The 26,027-nt window shown below is 40.5% G+C and overlaps 1 long non-coding RNA gene across 1 annotated transcript in view; it reads right to left on the minus strand.

Annotated features, from left to right (window-relative positions):
• Nucleotides 1-6,120: 6,120 nt before the first annotated feature.
• Nucleotides 6,121-26,027, minus strand: part of LOC123608791 — a 281,964-nt gene continuing 262,057 nt past the window's right edge. Inside the window, exon 3 of the long non-coding RNA XR_006717442.1 lies at nt 6,121-6,609. This is a non-coding gene — a long non-coding RNA (uncharacterized LOC123608791). The remainder of the gene's footprint in view (nt 6,610-26,027) is intronic.

Consider the following 26,027-nt stretch of genomic DNA (forward strand, 5'->3'; position numbering starts at 1 on the left):
CGTATGTTACTCTAATTGTATCTCTCTATTTAGAGATACTTTCCAAAAATATGATTTTCTCCTCTTAAATTATTTCCTTAAGACATGCTTCTGAAAACAGGATATTGTATTTTCTAGTATTTGATATGCATTATCAGGTGGTTCTCCAAAAGAAATGTTACCTAATCACAAAGCTTAGAATAGTAAATGGATAAAACTCTTTCTGAAGCCCTGCAAGTACTATACTGATAAAATTCCATCAGTGCCAGGCAATAAACTCAGATTTATTTCACATTTTACTGTTAAATCTTGGACTTACTTGGAAATCTCTCTTTACTAACTTAAGACACATGGCATCAATCCATAGATCATGCTCCTAATGCTAGGACTATGTTCACAAAGAGCAAAAACTCAATGCAGGCGACCTAAGAACCCCCACTGAGACTAGACCTCTTACCTTCCTTATCTTCTTCCCTCCCTGCCTGCCTCTGACTCTTTCTTTTTCCCTTCCTTTCTCCCTTTTTCTCTCTTTTTCTTTTTCTCTCTTTTTCTTTCTTTCTTTCTTTCTTTCTTTCTTTCTTTCTTTCTTTCCCTCTTTCTTTCTTCTCTCTTTCTTTCTCTTTCTTTTTCTTCCTTTGTCCCACTTCCCTCCATTACTCTTTCCCTCTCTCTGTCTCTGTCTCTCTTTCTTTCAAATTTGATTCTCTGTGTATATATCTAAAGGAAACAAATCACTATCTGCATCCCCATGTTTATTGCAGCATTATTTACAATAGCCAAGACATGGAAACAACCTAAGAGTCCAATGATGGATGAATGGATAAAGAAAATGTAATATATATATATATATATATATATATATATATATATATATAAAGACAAATATATGATTTAATAAGTGGAGTCTAAAAAAAAAAAAACCAAAAAACCTAAACTGAACTTGTAGAAAAGGAGATCAGACCCATAGTTACCAGAGGTAGGACAGGGTGGGGGTAGGCATTGGAAGAAGGTGATTGAAAGGTACAGATTTATAATTATAAGATAAATAAGTACTAGGAATATAACGTACATGATGACTATAGTTATCAAATATGGCATAGAGTTTCAAAACTATAAACTATAGTTTCAAATATGGTATATTTGAAAGTTGCTAAAAGAATAGATCCTAAAAATTCTCATCACAAAGAAAACATTTTTAAAATTTTTACTATAAATTTTCGTTTTTGTATTTATATGAGATTGCGGATGTTAACTCAACTTATTGTGGAAATTGCAAAACACGTAAATCAAATAATTATGCTGTAGACCTTAAACTTACACAGTCCTGTATGCCAATTAGATCTCCATAAAACTGAGAGAAAAAAAATAAATTATGTTCTGATCTGAATTGCTGAAACTGGAATAGAACCAACACAGGTGAAAATAGAATAGTGAGCACCAAAGTCATACTATCTCAAAGAACCTTGGACTTCCTGAAAGTACCTGTAATTTTTTGGTTTTCTACAGGGACAGGGAGAGGACAGTGCCATCTTCCTAGCCCTGGTAGCTTTGCCTCATGAGAAGAGTCAATGACCCTCTTGTGGTAGAGATCTCCCACATGACATTCATCTCCCTCAGCGAACACGTGTATGGTCATTGGTGTTGCTTGGAAAAAGCAGCAAACTAACACAAAGGGAAAAGGGTTCCAGGATCCACTGTGATCAAAACAAATGGTTTCATAAAGTATAAACAATATGAGCTCAGACTGCCCAGAATATTCCACTGCTACTAAAGTACAACAGGTCTCCCTTTGCAGAGGCAGTTTTCTAAACAGAGCTCTAAAGTGAGTCCAGTAGGGCTCACACTCTGAACTTGGACAATTATGTGAAATCAAGGACAAAGAAAGGGTTATCAATAATAATAATTTATCAGCGGGAGTGTGTTCTCTACCTTTCAATGTGTCTTGAACCCTTCAAATGGCACCATTGTTTCCTTAGATGGAGCTGGCCAGGCAATCCCTCCCGGGAATCTTTGTTGCCTTCCTTGAAAAACATTGAAAACAAACAAGCCTTTTTCTCTTCCCATAGAGAGTACAAGCAATATTAATGGTTATCTACCTGGGATAAGCACAACAGTCTCATTTTTCCCGACTTGAAAGGGTCATCTGTACTGTCAAGCCCAATTAACTTGTCTTATTCTCACACAAAGAAGGAAGGTTACCAAAAGGCCACATCTTGCCCTACATCTTGGCTGCTCTGGTACAATGGCCTGATCAAAGGCCATCAAAGCATCAAGCCAATAAAGGCAGACCCTGCTTTTTTTGGATACTGGCATAGTGCCACACATGGCAGCCTGTGGGTTCTTACTGAAAGGCTCAGACGCCAAGACAGGATTTTATACATACACAGCCTCCTCCCAATTTTATAACATGGTTATAAATAATTGTGGTACATTTTAAGTGTGTATGGTTAATAAATTAAGGCTCTTAATACAAATGCAATGCAATGTAATTGGGCTTTTCATAAGACAATTATGGGATTTATAAAAAATATTTAAAGTGCACTATAGGCGGGGTGCCTATAATGGGACGGAAGCTTAAAATTGAATGATCAACATCTTCTGTCAATCAAAGACTTCCTTTAAGGAAAAAAGCAAGAATCCACACTCCTGGGGAAATAGGAAGTGTGAGTCAATTATAATTCAATGACTCCGCTGGCAAACTCAGAGTAGGTCCTATATGTGCATATTTGAAGCAGGTCACAAAACTCAAATTACTTGTCTGGCAGTGCTAAAAATCTATTGTACACTCAAATATCTGTTGGTATATTTGGTGCTGTTTCAAATATTTCTAATGATAGAAGGAAGTAAACAAAAAAGTCATTTATTTGTTCTCCTGTTTCTAGGAAAGCTTGACTCTAAGTCACCCTAGATGCTTAGCTACATATGCATGCCAGTGTGGTTCATTTTGATGTTTATGAATTTGAATTTCTGAAGCAAAATTAAATGGGACTGGGATTATTTGATCTAGAGAGAAGGGGAATTTGGCAGGGTTTCCAGATGTCCCATATGGATGGAGTTTGCCAGCAATTCTGTTTTTAAAAGAACACACACACACACACACACACTCAGTCACTTATATGCACTTACAGACAAAATGTCTGAGTCCAGATTAGACACTACAGGGCATCATTATCAGCATAAGTCTTGTCAAAATACATATCATATTCTCTGGATTTCAATCTGGCAAACATAGCAAGGATGAACATTGACAAGAGTCTTTAAGTATCTAAACATCTTCTATATAAAGCTGAAAACCAGATTTTAAAAAATACTTCTAAGAATACAAAAGAATAAATGGATTTAAATGAGGTTGGACCAGGAGTACATTCCAGACAGAAGAACTGTTAAACTTCAGAATATATTATCAAGGCAATTCGTGGAGTTGTATCCTCTGGTGGAATGAGGATCTTATAAACAAAACAAGATCATTTTCTTTGATATAAGTTGTTTGAACATTACTCTGACACGAAAGAGGAATGAATGAAAAAAAATCATTCAAAGTCTCTCAGAACTTTATAAAGTGCAATTTAAAAATGAAATTTACCTTTCCCTAAATATGTCTGCTTTTTGTTGTTGTTGTTGTTGTTGTTGTTGTTGTTACTACTTTCTGATGGTCCTAACTCAACTGGATAGACTGAGTCATGACCTGAATTTTGATAGTACTTGAACGTATCTCTTCTCTGGTAATGAGATCGGACTTGGAGTTCTGTTGTCTTGAGGCATTTTGGAGATGAAAGTTCAATACTTAGAAAGGAGGGAAAGCCAACAAGAAAGAAATGCACCTGGGATTATTACAAGCCACTTTAGCTGCAGTATGGAGATGGCAAACAGGCATGGTAGAGCTCTGCAGAACTTTGTGCAGAAGCTCTTGGTATTCCTTGGAGCATGACCTGTTGGTCCTTTTGAGCACGGAAAACCCTTAATGTACATGGTAAAGACAAAGAACAAATAGTTGGGTGCAGAAGCTGACACTAAAACATATTGCCGGGACTCTCTTTGTCTTCTTTCCTTGCCTCTCTCCAAGTTAGTAGGCAGAACTACTGTTCCAGGTAAGCGCCGACACCACGTCTCAACAATTTTAGTACAAAATTTGGACAAAAGAGGGACTTGTAACCCAACTAATCAGTGGATCTGTCGAAAAAATGATTTTAAAAATGCCTTTTGGCACCAATGTCTACTCTGGTAGGTAGAATCAGGGTCCCACAAAGATGTACACATCCTAATTCCTGCAACCTGTGAATATGTTACCCTACATGTAAAGGGAAATGAAGGCTGCAGGTGGAATTAAGGTTGCTAATCTGCTGACCTTAAAATAGAGAGATTTTTCTGGATTATTCAGGTGAGCCCAATATAATCACAAGGCACCTTATAAGTGGGAGAGGGAGGCAGTAGAATAGGTTAGAGTGATGTAGTATGAGAATGAATAGACCCACTTTTGCTGGCTTTGGGGAGAAAGGCAGAGGATCTGGATCCAAAGCATGTAGGTGGCTTCTAGAAGTTGGAAAAGACAAGGAAACAGATTTTTCTTCTATAACCTTCAGAAGGGAATTCTGCCCTGTCAACATGTTGACTTTAGCCCAGTGAGACCCATGTTAGACCTCTGCAGAACTGCAAAGCCATGAAATTTTCACTGTCTCAAGGCACTAAGTTTATGGCAATTTGTTAATTTTTTTTTTAACGTTTATTTATTTTTGAGACAGAGAGAGACAGAGCATGAATGGGGTTGGGTCAGAGAGAGAGGGAGACACAGAATCCGAAACAGGCTCCAGGCTCTGAGCGGTCAGCACAGAGCCCGACGCGGGGCTCGAACTCACGGACCACGAGATCATGACCTGAGCTGAAGTCGGATGCTTAACCAACTGAGCCACCCAGGCGCCCCAAGTTTGTGGCAATTTGTAACTGCAACCCTAGAGAACCACTATACCTACCCTGCAATTCCACACAACATTCCTCTCACCACACTAAGAAGTCCATCGGAGGAAGAACACCAGACCCATGGTTGTTTAGTAGCCTGTATGCATGTGCCATTCACCCATGGAAATGAAGAGTGTTTGCAATACTCCATTCTTCCATTTCCAAATATAGACACTAATCACCCTTACAGCAAGATATACTTGCCTCTCCCAATTACAACAAAAGCCGTCCTCATTGGCCCCTTAATTGGTGTTTTCATGTTCCTTTTGGTCCAGAGCACACACGATAGAAGGTTTTCACATGCGTGACACATTTTGTTGGGAGATCTCAGGGTCAGGCTCAAATCCTTATAAGTGGGCTGTGACTCCAACTGGATTCTGCTGTGACTCCAACTGGATTCCTTTATTCCTTTTTCTAAAAAAATGTTCATTTATTTTGAGAGCAAGACACAGAGAGTGAGTGGGGGAGGGGCAGAGAGAGAGGGAGAGAGAGAATCCCAAGCAGGCTCTGTGGCTGTCAGCACAGAACCTGACGCCGGGCTCGGACTCACGAACTGTGAGAACGTGGCCTGAGCCAAATGAAACCAGTCAGACGTTTAACAGACTGAGCCACCCAGGCGTTCCATGTATTCCTTTATTCCTGATTCAGGATTGGGAACACAGTGAGAGGTGAAATTTATAGAAAAGGCGGTACTAACTTAAACAAAACGCAGATCATGTACAATAGATACCTACAACCTTGCATTCTAATCAGAAAGTGAATAATCATTTACGACATTTAAGCAGTTGATTTATTTTCTTATCCTTTTAGATTTTTTGCGGGTACAGTGTTGGTTCACTGAATTCACTAATATGTACCAGTGAGAACGAAAAATTATCTTTGTGGAAGGGATAAGGAGCTTATCCACCAAATTATTCCCCAGTTTCCTTTCCTATAAAATAAGAGTGAAAAATTGTGTGCTTTAGCACAAGGAACTGTTGGCAAGGATAGCAATGCTTTTGAGTCATGTCATGTCCTTGGGAAATAAGATACTCCATGATACGAATTCGGAATACCTCCATCTACCCTTTATTCCTACTACTTGTTACATATTATTACTCTCTCTAGCATTTTTGATTCACTCATAGCTAATGTTTATTGTGTATTTACATGAATTATTCCATTCAACCATCCCATGTTACAGATGAGAAAATGAAGCAAAAAGAGATGAAGAAACTTGCTCTGACCATGAAGTTACCACTTGGTGAAACCAAGATTTAAACCCAGGCCTGTGGGACTTCACAGCCCTAGTTCCTAACCACGGAACTTTATCACATCTCAAAGGATGCCCTGTACTTGAGAAGAGATAAGCTTAAGACACAGTGATCTTGCGCAAGATACCTTCACAAGGGCAGGTCCTCTTAACCAGGAATGTTCCTAACTTTCTTCTCCACCTACCCACACCCTGCTGAACCCGTTCCATTTCCTTCCCAAGATCTCTTTCCTTACCTCTGCAAGTGGATCTATGAGAATCCAGTACTCATCGTGAGATCCTTTGCAACACCCAGAACTGGCCTTTGCACATAGTAGACAGCTGCTGGGTAGTGGAGATCCCCCCGTTCCTCATCTTGGAAGAGAGAGATTGAATCTCTGCTTTCCCACTTACTGGCAATGTGGTCTGAGATTCAGTGACCTCATCTGTAAAGAAAAAGTAAAAAGAAAAATAAGTAATATTCATCTCACAGATTCGTTATGGAGATAAAATGAGCTATTGTGTATAAAAGTACTTTGTAAATTAAAGTACCATTCAGATATGAGGGATAATAGGATTAAGTCAAATCAATTTTGTATTGCATTTCTTGAACTAGTCCTGAGATCGTTGAACTGCGTCCAATTTCGTACATGAACACATTATCATGAATGCATTATAGCGCTATTGAGGAAGGCTGCAAGATCAGAATCGTTTGCCCTGGTAAAGAGAAGGCTGAAGTGAGTTTTCAAAACAAACTCCAAGTGTTTGTCTATTCAATAGACAATTGTGAGCAACTCCACGGAGTCCCTGGCCTCAAATTAGAGCAAAAAGGGATTTGGTCCAGACATAAGGAAATGCTTCATGAACATAAAGACTGCGAAACCTACTATTAAGGGAAATTGTGGAGACAAATAACAGCCACAAATAAGTTACTTCATGCTGCCAAATTGACCAAGGAGAAAAAGAAACATGTTTATTTTTCAAAATGTGGAGGTTCTGAAGCAATTAAATATCTTCCCTCACTAAATTGACATATTTTTGGTCTTGATGGCACTATAAAATTAAATTCTTTAGAGGAGGTTTAAAATACAAGACGTGGCATCTCTTCTGGGGGAACAAAACACAATGAAGAGGCTATTAAAACTAGAACTATTCAAGACAATGTATTTGTGGACTACTCTAACGACTCGTGTAAAGAGGAAATGGCCCCAGTGAAATTAAAGCCATCCCATATATACCCGTTCTCTCTCCCCCTCAGCTTGCCTCCCCGGCTTCGACAATCACTGCCTGTATTTGAGCATCCACGTCTACTCTGCTGAAGCTGGGGGCCCCAACACCCTTCTTGTCATAGCGAATGGAAGGCAGAGTGGCCCTAAATACCGATATGGATGTTATGCAGAACAGGTCAAAGCCCTAATGCCCTCATAGGCATAGTTTCTGTTGAGCTATACTTTGTATGAATCTTTCAAGAGGTTGGGGCCTTTCTGTGGCGACTGAATACTGACAGCAAATGTAACCTGAGTCCAGTTAGAGGTCACTGACCGTGCTCCATGCTCTACAATAAGCTTATCGGGGCCATCTCTTGAAATAATAGTCACTTCCAGGTCTCCTTCATCTTCTTCACTCTTTGCTTTCCTCCCTCCTCCCCCACCAAAGCCCACCCTTCTCTCTCAGGCATGGATCCTTCAGCAAGGTTCTCTCTTTTCTTGGGCTTTTCCTGTTGCCATCACAAAGCCCTCAGTGTCCTTTATGGAGTATCTTCATCTAACCTAGAGTCAAAGGCCATTCTTGCCTCAGGAAAAAAAAAAAGTTCTAATTTAAATGTTTCCCCCAAAATATAGTTTAAAGATGCATGTTAAATACATGTAAATAGGGTATAGTTTTAAAATACATGTTAAATTAATATATGTTGAGGAAAATTGCTAGACTGAGCAATGTCACTTCATAATTGACTTAGGGATTCTGAGAGTGACACGTGTTTCTGTGAGTATGTGGAATCTGTCATGCAAGGCAGTGCTCCTTTGCAGTTTCTGGGTAATTGACTCAGGACTCAATTTTCCTAAAAGATAGAAGTAGATTATACAACAAATGCTTCTATCGAACTCTGCCAAAAGGATTACCAAAATGGACTGGTGCCATCATTGTTCCAGGTTTTATGACATTTCAGGCACTTCTTAACCTTGAGCAATCACATTCTAAGTTCCAAGGTCACATGCAAATAAAAATGATCAGCCTTTTATCGTAGCAAATGTAACCAGCTGATCGTCAGAGACAAACTTATCTTTGCAGAGTATTGCCATACTCTTTAAGGAAACTTTATATAGGTATTTTTCATGGCTGGATATACCTAAGGCAACGGTTTAGAGTTTATTCCAGAGTCATTTATTTGCAGTTTTATTAAGCAGTCTCTTCGCAGGGTGTCTGCAGTGGTAAAGCACCACACTGGACTTGGGGTGGGTGAGACCCAGCCGCTGTGCTCAGTGGTCAGGAAATGCCCTGAGAAAAATGAAGCAGAGTTCTTTACTCTAACGTATGAGACCTGAGTCATCTAGTCCCCAGACCCCTCTCTGCCTGCATCTTCACTGATATTCCTCCGGCTTTGCTGTACTCTAGCCACACAGGTCTCCTTTCTGTTCCTTAAACTTGCAAAGAGTAAGGCCCTCCTCAGGGCCTTTGTCCTTGACAATGTGCCAGCCTGGCAGTTCCAGAGCCACACTCGTGGGCTCCTGCCTCACTTCATTCAGGTCTCTGTTCAGATTTCTCTTCCTCAGTGAGGCTCTTCCACCATCCTGAGAGTGTCCCTGTCACTCACCATTTCCTATCCTTGCTTTAATCTTACACACCTTACACACCTTATAGATTTTATTTTATTCACAGCTATGTCCTCAGTGCTTGCACAGTATCTGGCACTCACTTGGTGCTCAGTAAAATTCACTAATAAATGAACAGATGGATGGGTGTTCAACCTAATAGGGTGATTGGACAGATCCACAGATAACCACATACAATCACTACTAGAAGCCTCATACAATCACTACTGGAAGCTGGAAAACTCAGCAGTTTTCTTGGAAGATTCAAATATAAGCCAGGCACTCCATCTGCACAAGCATTCAACCTAAACAAGTTATATATGTTGGGAATACATGCAATGAGACTCAAACTTTTAGTTCCCTCCTTTTTGCTAAGTTCTTATCTGAGTAGGTTTAAGCTGGAACCCAACTGTGACAACAATTTGATGATCTTCTCTGTGAGAATTTTTGAAACATCTCCAAGGCTTGAGTAAGGCAAATAATATGCCTTCAGGACACTTAGCTATCATGATTCCTGAGAAAGAAGGATCAGAGAACTAGCTAGCGTTTATTAAGTGCCCTCTGTATTCCATGCACTGACCTGGAGATTTAGAACTTCACTTAAGTCTACTGCAGGATTCTTATTATGCATTTCTTGAGAAAGCAATCAATACCAGTAGCCTACGAGTCTACATCTAGCACTTTAGGCATCTCAAGAGATCCAGAAACATACGTGCTATCTCTTGAAACGACTTAACATATTAGTGGGATGCCCACAACTGCTGTAACCAAGAGCCCATGAAATGCACCTGTTAAATTAGAGAAAAGTTATTTCTTTTTCATGTTACAGCCCAAAGAATAGTGTTCTCAAAGGGCTGGAAAGGCAGCACTGCCCTGCAAGATCACCCAGGAACCACTGCTCTGCGAGGTCATCTAGGAACCAGGGCTGTGGGTGTGTTCTGACAATGTCAACATAGTTAGATCCAAGGCGGCTGGTCCAACTGAAGAAGGAAGAAGAAAAGAGAAGGTGAAAAGGCTAAGCATCGTCATCTTTAAAAAAAAATTGAGGAGTCACACCTGCCACCTTTTCTATCATCTCATTGGTGAGAATTTAGTCACATGGTCACACTTGAACAGGAGGCTGGGAAATACAGAGTCTAGCTGAGAAGCATGTATCCAGTTGAATTTGGAGGCAGTCATCCTACTAAGAAGAAGAAGGGGAGAATCGTTCCTGGAGGATGGTTGGCAGACTTTTACCAAACTAGGTTATTAACTGGTTGAATTTTAGGCCCAAGGAATAAGTCCTCTGGGTGACGTGATGGACATTTGCACATTTTTGCCTGCCTAGAACCTTTTGAACAGCTTTCCTGAGTGTGGAGAACTTCCCACTTTACGGCCCCTGCCACCCCATGAGTAAAGGCGGTAGCTTGTTTTTCCGGCATCTCTTGTAGGTAGGGCCTGAGCATGTAACCCAGGCTCTGCTCACCTGACACTGTGCAAAGACTTCAGTTCAGAGCAAGCAGCATGAGGAGCTTTGCGGAATCCATTTTCAGGTGGGGATGGAAGCCGAGGCATTTGATTTGGGGACAGCAGTGGCACTGTTTCTGGTGTCAGTTACTTAAGCACAGTTAACTAAGAAGAGGAAGTTTGGTAGCTCATGGCCAATTAAAAGAGTTTCCTTCCCAATTTTTGACTTGGTTTGGATTTGCTTTGCTTTTCTGTGTAGTCAGAACACAAACAGAAACTGTATGTTTATTATTCCCCTCGGGCTCTTCCTAGAGGTAAGGGTTCAAACTTGGGATGGGGGTTTTGGTTAACTTTTTAATCAGCTGGGTCCTGGTAATGGTTTTTGTGGGATGAAAAACTCTACTGGTATCTCAGGATTGGTTCACGGACAATGAATCAATTTAGGACTTGGAGTGAGGTTTTTTATCTTCAGAGATTAAGGCAGGAGTTTCTGAATAATTTTATTTTTTTTAAAGATCTTGCTTAATTAAAGGGCTTCACTAGATTGTGTTCGTCGTTGTCAGAGAGCCTCACCTCTGGCTGTTATTGCCTGGGTCAAACTTCTTCTCGTCCCTCAGCTTTGCACTAGAAAAGGGCTCTTTCTCAGCCACGGCTGCTCATACCTCTTGCCAACTAGCACAAGTTGGACAGAATGTTCAAGATGACTCAGAATACATACCTGGGGTGGGAAGATCTAAGGACTCTCATTACGTTCTGTCTTGTTTAATTTATGTTTTTTCATAATCTATGACAACTATTCCCTTTGAATCTTCCATAGATTCTAGTCATAGGCCAGACTCATAACTCAACCCAAATTATTGAACATAAGAAGCATAATAAGCATTAAATACATATTGGTTAAACTGAATTAAATGAGATTGAAATATACCACCAAGACACAGACCTCTAGGGATTGCTTGATTGCAAAAGCCAGAAACCTACATGACGAGCTAAAGCCAAAAAGGGAAATTTACTGCAAGGATACATGGACTTCTTTAGGAGGGAAATGAAAGACAAGTGGAAACTTACCAGGAGTGAGGGAGAATGCTCTTAAAGGTGCTAAGTTTGCTCATTGCTGAAAATTAGCTCTATTGTTCTCTCTCTTTTCCAGACTGACTTTTCTGACTTCTCAATGTAATGACAGAAAACAGCATTCCCAACCTCATGTGAATTCTTGCACGTGCTCAGTATATGTCAACTATAGTTACTGTGTTTCCATCACATGCAACACCTGGGCACTGGCTTTCTTTCAAGTGTAGGACAGACATCATTGTCAAGCAGAATTCTTTCTCACTGACCTTGGATGTTGTCTCACATTCTTCTTCTTCTTCTTTTTTTTAATTTATTTATTTTTGAGAGCGAGAAAGACAGAGTGTGAGTGGGGGAGGGGCAGAGAGAGAGGGAGACATAGAATCCTGAAGCAGGCTCCAGGCTCTGAGCTGTCAGTACAAAGCCTAAGGCGGGGTTCAAACTCACGAACTGTGAGATCATGACCCGAAGTCAGACGCTTAACCCACTGAGCCACCCAGGCGTCCTGTCTCACATTCTTTTAAATATACAGCTCCAGATAGCCATGGCAACAACTGGTAATAAATGTTTGAGAATGACCATCTGTGTTCTAATTCCTCTTTCACAGGATAGGCCTCTAAATATTTTAAGGTAGTTAAAGGGTCTTCAGTGATTATGTTGCTCTAACACTCAGTATCTATAATTCTTTGAGTTATATGACATGGTTTTGAGCCTCCCTTGCTCTCTTAGTAACAGTGGAGTTGTTCCAAACCTCATTTAACTTACAGAAATTCAGTGATATCTGTGTTGCACCAAACAACAACAATTAAGTGTTGATGGTGGGGGGCAGGGACTGAGTGGCTTAGTACGTTGAGCATCCAACTTGGGCTCAGGTCATGATCTCACAGTTCATGGGTTTGAGCCCCGCATCAGGCTCTGTGCTGACAGCTTCAGATTCTGTGTCTCCCTCTCTCTGCCCCTCCCCCACTAGTGATCTGTCTCTCTCACTCTCAAAAATAGATAAACATCAAAAATAAAAAAAAAAAAAAAGGGGGGTTGGGGGAAATTCCTTTATCCTCCCTCCCTATTTACACTCGAACGAGAAAAAGGGAATCCATAGACAGCATACACAGGGCAACAAAAGGAGTTAATTTTTGGCTGTTGTTCTTTACATGACCCAGGTCCTGGCAATGTCAAGTCAATTCAAGGAATTCCAAAGATAAAGTTGACCATATGTGATTTGTGGTGTGGTGACTTTAGAACTCGTACCCCGCTGTCTTCTCTTCTGAAGGTGGTCCCACTTGCTTTTCTTTCACCTAGAGAACAGTCTTGGGAATTTGAAGCAGGACTTCCAATGTGGTCTTTACAGAGAAGACAATGTAGTTCTCACCTCATCAGTTCTTTTTTTTTTTTTTTTTTTTTTAATTTTTTTTTCAACGTTTATTTATTTTTGGGACAGAGAGAGACAGAGCATGAACGGGGGAGGAGCAGAGAGAGAGGGAGACACAGAATCAGGAACAGGCTCCAGGCTCTGAGCCATCAGCCCAGAGCCTGACGCGGGGCTCGAACTCACAGACCGCGAGATCGTGACCTGGCTGAAGTCGGACGCTTAACCGACTGCGCCACCCAGGCGCCCCCTCACCTCATCAGTTCTAATTTTACATATGCAGCATCTCAGCAGTATGGGGCTCACTGAACACCAGAAGTCCTGCCACTCTTCACATTTGCTGCAATAAAACCCAAAATAATGTGCCTCCTCACAACATGAATGCAAATACAGTGCATCAGGCCAGCTTCTGTTCTCATTAAGCTTGCATTATCTTACCCCACTAGGTAAAAATCATACTCCAAGGGTGTGCCTTTACTATAACTTACAAGATAACTCAAGGAAAAGCACACTGAAGGGGGCACAGTATCGGGAAAATACTCAGCAAATGTTAGCCTCTTCCACTCTCAGCAGCTGCTTCATGACACATAGGTGAACGTCTTTGCTCGAATCACTAGTATTTTTTGTTATTGTTTCTGGTCCATAGTTCAAGGCTGCCCCGGTCTTTCTGGTCCGGGTCCCACCATCTAATCTGTTTGCTCTTCCTCCCTGGTTTGCATGCTTCTCACTTGCCAACTGACTTCTTGACAGCATTTTCTTACCTTTTCTTTCACGTGTTCAAACTGGGTGGGAGATGGAAAGGTAGCACCCACCTGGAGCAAAGTGCAATACTGGTAGTTGCACACTTCTCTCACGCTGTTTTAGAGTGCCACGTGGTTAAAAACATTATAACATGTTATTTAATGATTTTTTAAAAAATCACACGTGTTGAAATAACTTTCTAGGCTCAAGATGCAGATGCTCCTGCCCAGGGCTCTGTGTCATCAAACTGAGACTTTGATAACTTTTCTGTCCCTGTAAATGTTCAGTTTGACCAGAAACAAAGTATATCCGGGCTGCCAACTCCCAAACGCCAAGCCAACTCTGAGTCCTCTCACCCCAAACAAGGTTGGCTGTGTGGCACCAGAAAACTAGATCTTTCTTATTTTTCTCTTGTTTGTTCTTGATTCTTTATCTTATAAAAGTTTCCTGTCTTCGGCTTCATTTAGCAGTTCTTGGAAAGGAGACTGTCTGCTTCATGAAGTGTAAATAAAGTTCATCTGTATCACCTAAATTATCTTCTTTCATCATTTTTTAACACATGTAGCAAGTTGAAACAAGAGAACACCATCCTATGGCTGATCTTGTTAGTAAAGACTCTCAAGTAGCAGAAGAGAAATAAAGGAACAAGAGTTACTATTTTGTTGTGGTTCATCCACTTTCTCTCAAGTTTGAGATACACTGAGTTTAAGAATGTGCTTCATTGTAGGGCTGGGTGGCTCGGTTGAGTGTCTGGCTCTTGATTTCAGCTCAGGTCATGATCCCAGGGTCATGGGATCAAGCCCTGAGTCAGGCTCCGGGCTGAACGTTGAGTCTGCTTAAGATTCTCTGTCTGTCTGTCTGTCTGTCTCCCTTGCACATGAACATGCACATGCGCTCTCTCTCTCACACACACATTCTCTCTCTCTCTCTAAAATAATCTATTTCACCACACCTCCACATCTGGCTCTGCTTCCAACTGCTTTGGTTATAGTCACACCTGTACTAAAGCAAGAAACCACATAAAAAAAAAAAATCACAGAAGGCTCTATCAGAAGATCTCCCAAATGATTAAGAATGACAACCCCATACAGAAAATGAAGCCCTTCAAGAGGTTTGAGATAACCCAAAAGAAGAGAGAATTTATTTGCCCTATTTCAGGAAGGCTTTTGATACCATGTGATACAGAAGAACAATGTCCAAGTACAGGATAGACAGGAAGAGAAAGAGAAAAATGAAGAGAGAGGGGAGCTGTAAAAAGGACTACCAGGTGAGCTCAGGCTTAAAGTGACTCAATTTGCATACAGATAATCTAAAAATAGAAAACAGAATAGGAACATGAAGCCCTAATGTGCCATTCTTTCCTTGCAATTTCCAAAGGTGAAGGTCAGTATTTGACAGAGGTTAATTAAGAAACACACATGCAGGGGCGCCTGGGTGGCACAGTCGGTTAAGCGTCCGACTTCAGCCAGGTCACGATCTCGCGGTCCGTGAGTTCGAGCCCCGCGTCGGGCTCTGGGCTGATGGTTCGGAGCCTGGAGCCTGTTTCCGATTCTGTGTCTCCCTCTCTCTCTGCACCTCCCCCATTCATGCTCTGTCTCTCTCTGTCCCAAAAAAAATAAATAAACGTTGAAAAAAAAAAAAAAAAGAAACACACATGCAAACAACACATATACACATATTCATAATGTTTTATATACATATTTATTTTATATATATTTATGTATACAAAATACCACCTACAATTTTTTGGCCTGATCTCTAATGTACAGAAGAGCAGTGTGGATAGAGAACTGTTCTAGGATAGGGCATATCCTGGGACAGAATATCCCAATTTGAGTCCTTACTTGACCACTTGCTGTTTACCTTGACTAAAATTTCCTGAGTCTCAATTTTCTCATATTTGAAACTGACACAATAACAGAGAAGTGACAACATGTTGTGTTCTGTAAAGTCTAGGCAAGTTATTCATTATTAGGAAACACCTGACCATTGACTTTATGGCTCCCAGCCAAATACTTCCACAATCCTACCAAGATCCATGAATGTCATCTCCTTTCAATTATTTATTAGAAAAATGAGCATAAAGAAAAATTCCATTTTTTGAAGAATTCCTGACTGCGCTGTTTGCGTTGATTTCACTGATTTTTCAATACTTAGGAGAACAGGAATAACGGAAACATCAGCAAAAATAACTCAGAAAAAGTACAGTGGCAGGGCTCCTGGGTGGCTCAGGTGGTTAATTGTCTGACTTTGGCCCAGGTCATGATCTCACTGTTCGAGGGTTCAAACTCCGCAACCGGGCTCTGTGCTGACAGCTCAGAGCCTGGAGCCTACTTCGGATTCTCCCTCTCTCTTTGCCCCTCCCCCCACTCACGCTCTGTCTCTCTCTCAAAAATAAACAAAACATTAAAAAATTTAAGAAAAAAAGAAAAAGAAGAAGTAGGGTGGCCCGATAACCAATTCTAATATGTATTTTCACACCTCAGAAAAAGTAATTCATTGTGTGATGCTATGGTGGGACCATCCCCTGGGCTCCCCTGTCCTAGACAAGTTACATTATTATCAGTTCAAGTTCAGAGTTGGAAATAGAAATACCTCCAAACATTTTAAGGATACAAGAGTTTTAATATAGGGAAATGGGTACTTATGCAGTGGTTCCAACACTCACCCTCCTCTTGATAGCTTTGCTTGTCAGCAGGGAGAAAAAAATCAGGAATTTCAATGTGTTACTAAGAGCAAGAGTTCAAGGTCCCAGGGGGAATGTTCATGATGGTTGGATCTGAACTCCTGAGCTGATGGTGGTACTTTGTGTTGTAGGGAGTCAGGAAGACACAAACACTGGATTGCTTTTTTCACTTATGAACCTTTTTAATGAGCGGCACTAAGGTCTGATGCCACCACTCTGGCCATTCAGTGTATAATTTTAAGAGCGATGAAAACGTTTTAAAAAGCAGAGGTGAAACAAAAATATTCTTTGCCACTAGAGAGAGAAACAAACACACAAAAAGAATTATTTAACTGCCATCTCTCCTTTTTATTATAGAAATTTCCAGATGGGCAATTTTGGTGGCCTTTAAAGAGAAGTTGAGGGAACTTCAAGATGATTACCCTGACTTGAGACTGGAAAGTACCCTTAGCACTGTTCTGGATGGAGCTTAGAGTGCCCGGCGCATGCAGCCTCACTGAAGCTGAAATTGAAAGTTGGCTCTGAAATACGGATTTTACAAAATTCGGTAGGTTGAATCTTAAAGGATAAAAAAATTTCTCTACATTTTTTATATCGATGTATTCTATGATTTTACTATCAAGATGTTTGTACTAAATACTGTTTCCTTGCTGGTACCTTCTCCTCCAAGGCTTGACCCACTTGTGCTCAGTGTTCCTCCTGCAATCCTAGGCAAACAGTTACTGTTTTTCTTAGCTGACAAACATTATTTGAACTGCCACCCCTATGGTGAGAGTCCCTGTGATGAGAGTCAGGTAAGGAACAGCCTGGGGCCGGGCAGGGAGGGAATCCATGTACATGTATAAATTTGCATCCCTTCCTGTTCTTGCTTCATGCATTTCACAGCAAGTAATGGCAATGGGAGATTGGTCACACACTCTCTCCATCTGGTACATGGGTCTCTGCTGTTGTCAGAGTGGTTTGTTTCTGACGGTTACAGCTGCTGGATCAACACTTATTTTTTTCAAAATGACTCAGATCTTTATGTTCTGTTGCTTTAGGGTAATACCTATGACAAATATTAGGATGTGATGGTGCAGGGCTAGAAAGAGTGGACGTGACAACCAGCACTTACTTTTAGGAAGTAGTATCTAAAGACCATAACTCTTGATGTCTGATGACTCAGCCACCCAAATTCCAGATACCTACGTGCCATATTCCTATAAACATCTGACATTTCCCCCTATAACGTATCGTTGTGTTAGAAAGGTGAAACAGTCGAATGCTATGACAAAAGTTTTGGCATCTCAAGAATCCCTGTGCTGGGACTACGAGGTGTAGTTGTGGTCAATTCTAAGCATGGATGGCACTGGTATTAATTGAGCGTATCTATTGGGACTTACGATGTCCCAGGCTTACAGGTTTATGTGGGACAACCCTATGAGACAGGCACTATTTTTCTAATTCCCATTTTACAATGGAAACTGGTGCACAAAGCGGTTCAGTCATTTGTTCAAGGTCACGCAACAGTGGTATCATCAGAAACTGCATCTCAGCCTTTGGGATCAGATTTCTCGCTAAATTTCTGTTAAGGTTACTACTGTGCTTGTTCTGATAACCCAGCTTCAAAGCGTTGGATCTGGGAGAGATTGGAGAAGTTTTAGAGCTACCCATTCATTCTAGGGCTGAGGACAATGAAGACAAGAGAATGTTAAGATGACTGTCCTGAGGCTCCATATCTGGGTCATGGCAACACCAAGACCATCAGCAGTGTTGTTTTTTCTATTACATCACACTTTGGCTTTTCTCTGCCCATTGTTCTTTATTGCTAATGAATCACCAAGTCTTACCTGCTTCCTTCCTAGCTTTTCCGATCTCTGTCTCCCCCTTCCTCTCCCCACTGCTGTCACCAAATCCAGGCACTGGTTACCCTCCCCTAGAAGATTATGATTGACCAGCCTCAGGACTGCCTGTCTCTCTTACTTCAGCTGGGCAGCTATGAAAACAAAAGTAATTAGTAATTACAAGCTCCACCTTTCAAAAAAATGTGTGTCTCAACCATTCAGTCATTTCCTAAATGTTGCCCAGTTTCTCCTTTGTAATTGTAATTGTTATTTTTTAAAACATCTTTAAACATTATTAATGCTCACTGCAGCAATTATTAAAACATAGTTTATGCTAAGCTAGAGCTTTGGCATTGTGCTGCGTGAGCCACACATCCTTACTAACTTGTTCCTTGTCCTTGACAAAAATTACATATTTTATTACTTTTTCCCAACCTTAAAAAAATTTAGACATAAAATATGTTCGTTACAGACAACCCATTGCATATAAATAATTACAGAAGAAATTAAAATACTTAGAATCATATTCATCCAAATCAGAGCTAACACATTGTTGTGCATTTTTCTCTTATTTGTAAATTTTTCTTTTCTTAATATAAAAATTTGGGAAATCCTAATTTTCCTCTCTGGCAAACTGTGGATAGTAAACCTCTTTCACAAGTTTGTTGGATGGATGAACTGAGAATATATATAAATATACCTGATGTATAGTATTTGCTCAATAAACGGCGGCTATGAGCTGTTTTTATACTTAACTCTCCATTCTGGAATTAGGTTTTTTTGTTAAGTTTATTTATTTATTTTGAGAGATTGGGGGGAGGGGAGGGGCAGAGAGAGTGAGAGAGAATCCCAAGCTGGCTCCGCACTATCAATGCTGAGCCTGGCAAGGACTTGATTCCACGAACCATGAGAACGTGACCTGAGCCGAAATCAAGAGTGGGATGTTCAACTGACTGAGACATCTGGGTACCCGTGGAATTAGTTTTGACTTGAAAAATGAAATAGGGGAATAACTTCATTTTTTCCCAAATGGTTAAGAAATTGATTTGGGGGTGCCTGGGTGGCTCAGGTTAAGCATCCAATTCTTAATTTCGGTTCAGCTCGTGATCTCATGGGTGGTGAGACCAAGCTCTGTGTTGTGGACCCTGCTTGGGATTCTCTGTCTCCCTCTCCTTCTCTGCCCCTCCTGCCTGCACTCTCTGTCCTCTCTGTCTGTCAAAATAAATAAACATTGAAAGAAAAAAGAAAAATTGATTCAATTTTTTAAAATTAAACTTTCGATTTTGAGGTAATTGTAGATGTGCATGTAGTTGTGATAAATAAAACGAGAGATCTCCTGCACCCCTTTTCTCAGTTTCCCCCAGTGTACTGCAGTACAATACCAACCAGGATACTGACATTGATACAATCAATATACAGAACATTTATTTCTACCACCAGGAAGATCCCTCCTGTTGGCTTTTCATAGGCACACTCACTTCCCGCTCACTTCCCTCCTGCTCCCGTCCACTTCCTTAACCCCCTTCAACCATTAATCTATGCTCTTGTTTCTATAATGTTGTCATTTCAAGAGTGTTATAGAAATGTACTCATACAATATGTAACTTTTTTGGATCAGCTTTCTTCACTTAGCAGAATTCTCTAGAATGTGCCCATTTTAAATGCAAAATTCAAGAAGTTTTTACTCAGACTGTTAGCTGTTTTGTTGTAACAATTATTTCCTTTATTGCTTACTTTAGGGACAATAGGCCCGTTTAGAAATCACAATGTCTCCATCAATTAATCTCTTTTCAATTTCACGGCAGTGTTTTGTCATTTTACTGTGTATTATTTGTTATATTTATTTTTGTGTAATATATACATAATATGTATTTTGGAATTCCCTAACTTAAAATTTATTGGAAATATATTTTTTGAGCATGGTCTGCAAAAATTCTTGATTTTAAAAAGTGCCAATTTCTCAAATTCTCTAAAATAGTTAAATTTACTGTTCTTAAAGGTTTTTAAATTTTTCTGTATTAAATTCTCATTTTGAATTGCCTGTTAGGACATGAAGGGATATATGGGGCATTGTATTGCCTCCTTGTCCCTATAGATGCATCCCCTCCCATGCTGGCTTTACTTTAATAGAAATTTAATTACACATCCTATTTGGTAAGAGAGAGAAATGAATGAATCTTGCTGACAGAAAAAAAAAACATTGAAGAATTATACCTGTGGCATGACACATTTGGCTGATATGTCCTAAAGATATAACACATTGCTTACATTGGCAAGGAGGGAAGGATAATTTATGTGGTGCTCTCTAAATACTGTGTTTGTTATAGTTAACTATTTGTGAGATTTATTTATTTTGCACTTGAAATCACTGTGTGAATCTTATGACCCCAAAGACATAAATAAACTCCATATTTCTGGCATTCTCTTACTAACCCTGATGACATATGGTCCTAACTCCAGAATTTGTGTTTTTTTTAAATTTTTTAAAAATGTTTATTTATTTTTGAGTGAGGGAGAGAGACAGATTGTGAGTGGGGGAGGGACAGAGAGAGAGGGAGACACAGAATCTGAAGCAGGCTCCAGGCTCTGAGCTGTCAGCACAGAGCCGGATGTGGGGCTCGAACTCAGAGACTGTGAGATCATGACCTGAGCCGGTCAGACACTTAACTGACTGAGCCATCCAGGCGCCCCCAGAATTTGTGTTTTTATAAATACAAATATATAAAATCAAGTTTACTGAAGTATAACTTAACACACAACAAAATGTGCCCATTTTAAGTGCAAAATTCAAGAAGTTTTGACAAATGTATATATCTGTATCACCACCAGCACAGCCAAAATAAAAAACATTTTCATCAGCCCCAAAAGTTCTCTTGTATCCCTTCCCAGTCAATTTTCTCACCCACCCCCAGCCTCTGGAATCCACTAATTTGTTTTCTGTCATTATAGATTAGCTTTGTCTTTTCTAGTGCTTTATATAGATGGATTCATACAGTATGCACTCTTTTGCATCTGGTTTCTGTAGCTCAGCATAATGTTTTTGATGTTCACCCATGTTATTGAGTGTGTCAGTTCTAGAATTTGTATTTTTATTAGGGCTACTCATGCAGTCATTCAAGAAACATCTGCTATGTGCTAGGCACGGTTCTTGACGATGAAACAATTGTGAATAAAAAGAAGACAAATTCCTGCTTGTGGAGCTTGCATTTTAGCAGAGATTTGAAGCAAAAATTTCCTATATGTACACACAACTGGAATGATTGCTATAGAGAAAGACAAAGCAGGAAACGAATAGTAGGGAATGCTTGGAGCTTCTAGAAAATATTATGTGGGAAAACATCACTGGAAGTGTATTTTTGAATATAGAAGGAGATGAAGGAGGAAGCACAAAGATATCTAGGAGAAGAACGTTACAGGCAGAAAGCAAGGACAAAAATCTTGACACCTGCCTGGAGAGTCTAAGAAACCCAGATGGGCTGAAGCAGAAAAAGGAAGGGAAGGGAAGAGAGACATGAGGTCAGAGACATGGGGCTGAGCATTACAGGTTTTTTTAAGGACCCTATAAGCAGTGTAAGGGTTCTAACTTTGAGTGACATGGGAGACATTGGAGGCTTTGAGTGGTAAAGTGACATGGTCTGACTCGCATTCTCAAAGGATCACTTTGGTTGCTGTACTGAGAAAAGACTGTAGGAAAGTAGGGAGACTGGCTAGGAAGCAGTTGCAACAATCCATGCAGGAGACGATGATAGCTTGGACGGAGTGACAGTGGTGCAGGAGTGAGAAGTGGCCCCATTTTCAACATATTTTAAAGCTAGAGTCAACAGTATTTGCCAATTGACTGAATGTGTAGTGTGGGAGAAAGAAAAGAGTTAAGGATGACTCTAGGGTTTTTGGCCTGAGTAAATGGAAGTACAGAGTTAAGACTAGGAAAGAAAAGAGAGAAATTGGTTGTGGTATAAGGAAGAAAGACACGAGTTCACTTTAGACATGTTAAATTTGAAAAGCCCATTGTTGAATGAGCAGATATGAGCCTGGACTTTAAAGGAGAGATTAGGATTAGAAACATGCATTCGAGGTCAACAGCAGCATGTAGATGGTTTTTGAAGTCACGAGAGTGGATGATATAAACAAGTGTGTGCAGAGGAGGAGGAGTCTATGGATCAAGTTGTGAGACAGTCCAACTTTTAGATATTGTGAAATGAGGATGAACCAGTAAAGGAGACTTAAAGGAGGAGCTAGGGTAATGGAGGTAATCCAAAAGAGCATGCATCTTGGAAATCAAGTAAAGATAGTGATTCCAAGAAAAGGAGTATCAACCATGTCAAATGATGCTGATAGTTCAAATAAAATAAATGAGAATCGGCCTTTTGATTTATCAACTGGAAGGGAGGTCATTGGTGACTCTACAAATCATTTAGCGAAGTGGTTGGGTGAATTCCTTACCAGAGTGAATTTTAAAAAGAATAGGTGAGGGGCGCCTGGGTGGCGCAGTCGGTTAAGCGTCCGACTTCAGCCAGGTCACGATCTCGCGGTCCGTGAGTTCGAGCCCCGCGTCGGGCTCTGGGCTGATGGCTCAGGGCCTGGAGCCTGTTTCCGATTCTGTGTCTCCCTCTCTCTCTGCCCCTCCCCCGTTCATGCTCTGTCTCTCTCTGTCCCAAAAATAAATAAACGTTGAAAAAAATAAAAAAATAAATAAAAAGAATAGGTGAGAGGAAATGAGACCTTTTTTTTTTTTTTTTTTTTTTTTTTTTAGGGATTTCGCCATAAAGGGAGCATCAATATGTTAGTATGATTGGATGGGAAAGTGGAATCAAGGGAAGGAGTCTTTGAGACGGGAGAATTTTTTTTTGCTAATGGGAATGATCCAGTAGACAGGGAAAAATTGACGAAGCAGAGAAAAAGAGGTGCTAAAGTGATAGAGAATGGAATCCAGCACAAAAGTGGAGGGTTTGGCACTAAATAGAAGCATAGACCATTGATCCAGAAGGAAAGGCAGAGTATATGGTCCCAGATGTAGGCAGGTGAAAAATGGAGAGCTTAGTGGAAGTTGTCTTTTTGTAACTTCTATTTTAAGAGTTAAGGAAGGAGCAAAGGTGGTGAAGCAGAGAGAGAGAGGGTGGAGGATGAGACCTTGGCTATTTGAAAGAGACAAGGTAAAAACTTAAGAAAGTGAAAGGTATAGCCAAGTGAGTGCATAGACTAGGGACACATAGCATTATTATTCAATAGCACTAAGTGCCTGCCCACTTGAAATTTTGGTTATGCTTTAAGGGAGGACTAGTCAACGGGGTCCTGTGCTTATCTTAAGCCTCAGTCATCTATGAGAATGTACCTGTGCCATACATGCAAAATGGAAGAGTTGTGTTCATTTAGAATCGAGGTGTTTCAGTTATCTTTTGCTGCATAACAAATCCTCAGCCATAGAAATTTTAAAGCAACAATTTGTTATTTCTCATAAGTCTGTGGTTTGACCTGTTGTTTCTTCTGTTTCACAAGGGATCGGGCAGGGCTATATTAACATGGTGGATTTGACTGGGCTGGAATGTCCACAATAGCTCCCTCCCAAGTCTGTATCTTGGCAAGATGGCTGGCAGACTGGGCTAGGATGGCTGGACTTCTCTGTCTCTGTGTAGTCTCAGGACTTTTCTCTTCCACCTGGCATCTCCAGCAAGGAGTCAGACTTATTGCATGGCAGCTCAGGGTACCAAAAGTAAAGAAGCAGAAGCTTCTAGTAGTTTTTAAGTCTGATGCCTGGAACTGGCACAGCATCACTTCTACCACATTCTGTTGGCTACCCTGAAGCTGTGTTACCTTTGGGGCTATTGTTGGAGACTAGCTATCAGAATCTATCCTGTGGCTTTCACTGATTCACATCTCTTCCATACATAAAACATATGTATTCCCTTCCCAAGGCTTTAAAACTTTACCTTATGATAGTGTCATGCTTGGGCTTTTAAGTGTAGCATGCTGTCAGTGGGTGTGTTTGATGCTCCTTGGGTGTATGTCTTCTGGATCCGAAGATGTGTGAAGAGACAATTTAAAGGTGAGTGGGGCAGGAAGCAAAAGAGTCACTGGTCCATAGCAATTCTAAAATCCAACAGGGCACGTAAACCAATTTTCTCCATCCCAGGAATGAAAAATACACATTTAGTGAGGAAGAGATTTGCTCCCTGGGAATAGTTCTCCTTGTGTCCTTACTCTCTTCTTTGAGCTCTTGGCTACACATAGACCATCCTTCCTTTTCCATAAGACATGGCCATGTTTGCATCTCAGCCTGATTGTTGCCTGTTTTATAAGTTGGGGCCTAAAAGTCTGTTTTCTTTTTGAACTATTTGTCCTTTTAGGTCCAAGCTGATATAATTCCTTTAAAAACTTGGCTGGTTTTTAAATTATCACTTATAACCCACTTCACTGAACAAAAGCCTTGTTCTGTTTGGAAATCTCCTTAGCAAGATTCACTCTTCATTAACTACCCTTTCTAACGCTCATGATAAAACAGGTGACAGTGTTTTCAGTTGATTGGCTAGTACATAACCCAGGTCCCCTGTTTTCCAGTTCCCAGTAGCAATTTTTTCGCTGTCCTTCCAATCTTCACTAATGGTGTTGCTAAGGCTCTTCTACCTTCTGGTCCCACAGATAATGCCACAGACAATGCCACCAATTTTAGGTTTCTGTTAGGTCAGCACAGAACTTGTAGGAGCAAATTTCTATTTGTCTACTGCTGCATTGTGAATAGCCCCAAAACATAATGGCTGAAAGCAACAGCAGTGTGTTATTTCTCATATTTATGTGTATTGACCCTACATCACCTGGTGTTAGCTGAGGCTGCTATCATCTGGGGCTCAAATAAGCTGGTGTCTTGGCTCTGTGAGACGTCTCTTCTCCATATGACGCCTTTGTGCAGAGTCTCCACTGAATCACTTGAGCAGGGTAGCTGAATTTCAAACAGTAGCTTAGGGCTCCCCAAAATGCAAGCAGGAGGCTGCCAGACCTTCTTAAATCATAGCCCTGGACTGGCACAGTATTACCTCCACTGTATTCTGTTGTTAAACATGAGTCACACAGCAGCCAGGTTCAGTATGGGAGGATATAACAGGACCGTGGAAGGTATGTTTCACCGGGAGCTGTCTTTGAAGATCCAGACACCATCCCAGATGGGGTGAGTGAAGTGGAGGAGCCAAGGAAGCAGAGAAAATACGTAAGTGAATAATTTTAATGATGAAACATGGAATTTAAGCTAAATAGGGAGAGAATGAAGGGTTGGTGGGATGGGGAGGGTCGGTGTAAAGGTGACAGAACCACTGGGTCCTCACAGAGTTGAGAAAGTCTTTTATTGAAATACGAGAGAGAGAGAGCTGGAAAGTTCGGAGGTACTGTATGGAGAACGAGAAGCTGAAAACTGGATTCTGGAATGATTATAGGGAAGTAGATACCAAAGACTAAGGTAGTGGTTCTCATCCCTGGCTATACATTGCCATCACTTCAAGATCTTTAAAAAGTCACTAATGCCTGGGCCTCTTTCCAAACCAGCAAATCATGATCTCTTCAGGAAATCTGAAGCATCTCTCTCATCTCCTTTTTAAAAGATCTCCAGGTGATTCTAGTATCCACTTAAGACTATGGACCATTTCTTGTAAGTAAGGCACTTAAACAAGTCCCTATCAGAGTATGTACCAAGCATAATCCTAAATCTTTACTCACACTTCCTCACATAGTATTCACTGAATTCTAGGAGATATGTATTATTATTCCTATTTCACAGATGAGGAAGCAGAGGCTCAGAGGTTAACCAGACCTGCCTGACACCAAAGCCATGTTCTTAACCTCCTAATTTATTTTCTCCAACAAATGTGTGGGTCTGGGGTAGAATAAAAGCTACTAAAAAGCTCTTAGAAATATTTTTAATTTATGCTTCTTAAACAAC

This window comes from Leopardus geoffroyi, chromosome B2, assembly GCF_018350155.1.
Source record: "Leopardus geoffroyi isolate Oge1 chromosome B2, O.geoffroyi_Oge1_pat1.0, whole genome shotgun sequence".
NCBI classification, from domain to species: Eukaryota; Metazoa; Chordata; class Mammalia; order Carnivora; family Felidae; genus Leopardus; species Leopardus geoffroyi.